The 5248-nt window shown below is 48.4% G+C and overlaps 1 long non-coding RNA gene across 1 annotated transcript; it reads right to left on the reverse strand.

Moving 5' to 3' along the window:
• Positions 1 to 3272: 3272 nt before the first annotated feature.
• LOC308592551 lies at positions 3273 to 4149 on the reverse strand. Its single transcript, XR_014010538.1, has 2 exons — positions 3968 to 4149; positions 3273 to 3733 (listed from the first exon to the last, which is right to left on the reverse strand). It is a non-coding gene; the product is annotated as an uncharacterized lncRNA (long non-coding RNA).
• Between the last annotated feature and the right edge of the window lie 1099 nt (positions 4150 to 5248).

Below are 5248 nucleotides of genomic sequence, written 5' to 3' on the forward strand. Positions count from 1 at the left end.
TGGTGGTGTACGGATTAAAGAAGAAAAGAAACCAGTTGCAAAAATGGAGCATCAGCTAGGATTTGCTTGGTGGAATAAGTTCCCCTTTCTGGTCTGCCTTTATCTGTTACAACTAACTCGAATTCACACAGCAGTTTCTGTCGCAGCCAAATCAAAATCCTGCTGCAGTCATCTTGCAGCAGATAAATTACTCCAGTAGCAAAGTTGTGTGTAGCTCCTGCAGTGGAAAGCCAGATTGTGCACTTAGAAGAAATTGTGTATATAACAGCTTTCACGAGTACGGAATGTTTTATTAGTGTATAACTTGAAGGCAGAAAGCTTTGAGGGAAAGAGCTCTACCTGATTGACTGGAGCAATGTCCTTCAACCATGGCTCCCTATCTCTTGTTGTATCACAGCTCACATAATCCACAGCAAGCATAGTTAATAGGGATAATAGGAGATGCAGCCCCAGATGTTGGATTACAAAATCAAAGAACTAGAGATTACTCTTTCTACCCTTCTGATCTATTTGTGTCTCTCTGTTGCAGTGCTATTGTTGCCATTGTGTTCCTTCCATCTTAAAAAGGACTAAATACTTGATTTTTTGAAGTTAAAAAAAGGCCAGATTTTGCACCTCTGTGTTGCTAATAATCTATGATCTACCCTGCTTGTGGGCAAGCGGTTCACAGGTGAAGCTTTAACTCCCATGCCTGTTGCTAGAAGTTTTTTATCCCCACTGTAAGCATCACCCTGTGCCTGCCTACTCAGAAGCAATTCTTAATGTGTTCTGTGGGGCTTAGAAGCTGCATAGCCTTGCCTATTGGAGTGAACAAGAGGAGAATCCATTTGTGGCTACCATCTTCCAATGTTTCAAAACTTCATTTAAAGCTCATTGCTCCCACTGTAAGCTACATGTAGAATTGCAGCTGATTTTTCCCAATTTGGGTGGGAGGTGGGTAGTGTCATGCTATATTCCAACTACATTGGGAAACATAACGTAGTGCAAGGGTTGCCAACATTTTGGGGCCTGTGTGGCGTATTTGATATTTTGAGGAAGTGTCAAAATGGCTGCTGGGGGGTAGCCTAATTTACCTGTTCAGAGCAGCTGAGATGGTAGGTGTCCACTCCAGGGCAGCCAAAAAAATGTAGGCATATTCAACGTAGGAGAAACCAAGCCAAGTGCAAACACAATTTGAACAGGAAGATCAAACAGACTCTTATGTTATATATATTTACCAAGACCTTTTGCAGGCACCGTAGGCGATACTGGCTGGCACATTAGCACCTGTGTGTGGCGTGTTGGCAACCTCTGCCCTAGTGAGTTACAGTGCCCTGAAGAATGGCCATTTAGCAGCCTAGCTTTTTAAAGAACTCTAAAATCTGTACTGAAACACTTCTTTATTTGAGCACCATCATCTGAATGTGCATATAATTTTTAATGTAGGCAGAAGTATTTTAGGGCAAATTAGAAGTTCAATAAAAATAGCCACATTATTAAAATTGTGCCGAGTAAGTAAAGCATAATGATAGCCACCGCCACCAGAAACATGGCCAAGTAGCAGCAGAGGTGGCACTGATCCTTCTAAAAGGAGCCAGATTTTTCTGAGGTCTAAAAAAACATATAGAAGGGCATTGGGGGAAATGCAATTGAATGATTATAGATAACTATGTTATTCTTAGGGTCATCTGCCTGGAACACATCCCAGAAGGTACCAGAAAAATGTAAATCTTGCCAGTGTAAATTTGGTGGCTTGAGACTAAGGGGGGTGAGGTTTTTAAAAGGTGTGTTTTGATATATTTTTAGATATTGGAAAATATACACGAAATGATTAACACATAGTAATAATTACTAGGCTCACTTCCAGCTTTTATTGTAGCACCAGCAGTAACATGCAAGCACATCCTGGTGGTGAAACAGCACCCACCGACGTCAATGGGACTGTTTGCAAACAAGTGGATTAAGGCTTCCTGCCCCACAGCCAGGTATTTACAAGGCCTTGCCTAACATACTCTGAGATAGCAGAGTAAGATTAGACTGCCACCTCAAGACGCACAAGGCATCTCTCTTTGTTGAGACAAAACGTAGGCAACAGGAACTTCCTTGTCCTCACTTAAGACAGATGCCTACCACACACACCCTGGCGATAGCAAGATCTATTGCAATGAGAATGCTGCCTTGGTTGGGTTACAAGTTTCCTGTGTGATTGAGGTGGGAGTTCCTGCTCTGCATGTAATGTTCCCATTTCAGTCCCTAAACATCTCCAGCTGAAACAATTCTCAAGGAACAGAGATCTTGAAGAGCCAGTGTTAAGCAGAGTAAACAATACTGTCCTCAGGGCCAGCCTAAGAGATCTAGCTGCCAGTGCCAGAAAGACAAAATAATGCATGCACACAGATGCACACCCCGAGCGGCATCTCAGCCTTACTTCAGTGCTGGTGATGGAACAGCATTCTCCACTGCGACGGGTGAAACAGGCGGCCAGCTGAGGGGGTGCAAGGCGGATCACAAGGCACAAGCACACAGCGCTAGCCAACACTTCATTGCTGCTCCCTACCTCTTCAACACCTGCCTAACAGTAGAGCTGGCCCTGACTCAATGAGCAGGAGAAGTTAAGAAAAACCCCTTTCAAACCAAGGGTGTTACATGGGAATAGTATCTCCTACCCAAACCACCCACTCTGCTTCTCTATTACATAAAGCCCTTTTGTACATACAGTATTTGGATTCAGAGCCATTCAGCAGTTAGCCTCAGGAGGCTTTTTTGTGCCACAATAAGGGCTAGAACCTTTTAAAATTTAGTAGACAAAACCAATATTTTCTAGGGAGTTTGTCTTGTGGGTCACATGTTGCACTCTAGAAATCAAAGATGGTAACTTGCAGTTTGTAGAATTCCAGTGTTGCAATAGGTATTTGGGCCTGGACTGGGAATATCTGTGATCAAATGCTAGTTCACAAATGAAGCCCACAGGTGGCCTTAGGTGAGTTTCTCTTTCCCCTGCTGCTCATCGTGTAGGAAAGTCACCTATAAGCTAATCTGCAACCCTCCAGATGTTACTGAACTGCAACTTCCATCAGCCCCAGCCAGCATGGCCAATGGTTGGGGGTGATGGGATATGTAGTTCAGCAACATCTGGAGGGTCACATACCAGCCGCCCCTGGCCTATGAGCTATTGCACAGGCTTGTTATTCATCTAAACCAAGAGGCGTACACAGTGCTTTAAACACTTAACAACTGTAGGAGAAACTGACACATCTTGACAACACTGAAGAAACAACAAGGTGAGGCACAGATGGTTGCGTTTGTTTAATCTCAGTGGAACACAAAAATAAAAATGATGTATGGGGAAGACAAAAGGGAAAGGGGGGTTGGGGAAGAGAATTAATTCATGTGCAGGAACATACAGAAGCCACTGTTTTGCTTTGGCTTCCATATTCTTAACACAGTCCCTCCAGAGACACCCAAGACTTGCAGGCCACTTTGCTTTGAGAAGGATCTAGTCAAAATTGGCAGTGGCAACAGCAGCAGAGTCCAGGGCACTTCTCTGTGTAACTCCTATACAGAACACTCCAATTAATGGTCAGAGAAGAGGAGAGAGCAGCAGCAGCAGCAGCAGCAGCAGCCAGGCAGCCACAAGCACAGGAGGAGCATCGCCCCTCATGTCTGCTTGCCTACGCTCACCATAGAGAAGGAAGCCAAGGCCTGGTCTGCAGATGGAGCAAAATGCAGAAGGAAAAGGACTGTCACCACAACACTTAGAATCATAGAGTTGGAAGAGACCACAAGGGCCATCGAGTCCAACCCCCTGCCAAGCAGGAAACACCATCAGAGCACTCCTGACATATGGTTGTCAAGCCTCTGCTTAAAGACCTCCAAAGAAGGAGACTCCACCACACTCCTTGGCAGCAAATTCCACTGTCGAACAGCTCTTACTGTCAGGAAGTTCTTCCTAATGTTTAGGTGGAATCTTCTTTCTTGTGGTTTGTGCCTTCCTTGTGAAGGCTGAAGTGGTGGTGGGATAACATGCCTAAATACTCCCTACGTAAAAAAGCAGCATACAACACGCACAAAGGTCCCTGCAGGTAGAAATCCAGCAGATCTGTTTGATGTGTTGCTACTTACAGGGATTTGAGTTTTACGTCAGGGAGCATTCAAGAACAGTGCACACAAAACCCACCCAGTGGCGTAGCGTGGGTTGTCAGCACCCGGGGCAAGGCAATTAATTTGCGCCCCCTAACCCGTGGATTTGCGCCCCCTAACCCTAACCCCCAGATGTTGCACCCGGTGCAGCCGGCCCCCCCTGCACCCCCCATGCTACGCCACTGGCGAGCGCCTCCTAAGCATGTGCAGAGCGCCTCCCTCCGCCTCCCGCCACGCGGAGCTCAGCCTGTGCGTGGGCAGGCCCTTTGCGTCACGCGCGCTTGGCAATCCCCGGCACCTCTCCTCTCCTCTCTCTCTCCCTGGAGAAATGAAGCAGTGACCCGACAAGGAGTAGCGAAGGATGGGCGTGTTTCGTCCCTGATCCGGATGAGATCAAGGCGCCGGCAACGGGAAGGAGGCGGGGGAGAAGCAGGAGCAGGCCAGCCGTGGCTGCTCCAGACCCCCCCCCCCATCTCTACCATCGCCGCTGGAGGGGTCATGGAGGCACTGAGCCCGGGAGGCGGGTAGCCAGCCAGGGCGCACCTACCCAACCTCGCCGCGCCCAGGCGCGCTGCTCTCTCCAGCTTCCTCCCGGCTGGGCCAGCGGCTCCACCTCTTCCTTTGCTTCTTTGAGCTGCTTAATTCCCAGCAAGCGATTAGCAGGCTCGGATCAGATCCTGCGGAAGGCGGCGCCTCCACCTCCTCCCGGCTTTGCTGCTGCTGCTGCACGGCTCTTTTCCCTCCACCGACGGCGCGCTGCGCCTTGGAGAGGTTCCCGCTTCCTCGAGGGGGGCCGGCCAAACGGAGACGACGACCCCCCACCGCAAACAAGCCTCAATTGCTTGTCCCTTCCCTCTGGACTCATGCCCCCCCAGATGTTGCGCCCGGTGCGGCCGGCACCCCTGGCACCCCCCACGCTACGCCACTGAACCCACCTTGCAATTGTGAAGTTGTACAGTCCTCTACTACCTTGGGATTCTACCACTTCATTCTGCTGCATGTCCAAGACCAGCCACAGTCCTCCCAACCACTAGAACGTCCAAACCCAAAGCAGAATATCGGAGGATTCAAACCCTCCACAGAGCAAGCAAGAGGCAGCTTTGCCATTTAAGCAGTCACTCAAAATGAG

The sequence above is a fragment of the Podarcis bocagei genome (assembly GCF_964188305.1).
Source record: "Podarcis bocagei genome assembly, chromosome: 7".
In the NCBI taxonomy this organism is placed as follows: domain Eukaryota; kingdom Metazoa; phylum Chordata; class Lepidosauria; order Squamata; family Lacertidae; genus Podarcis; species Podarcis bocagei.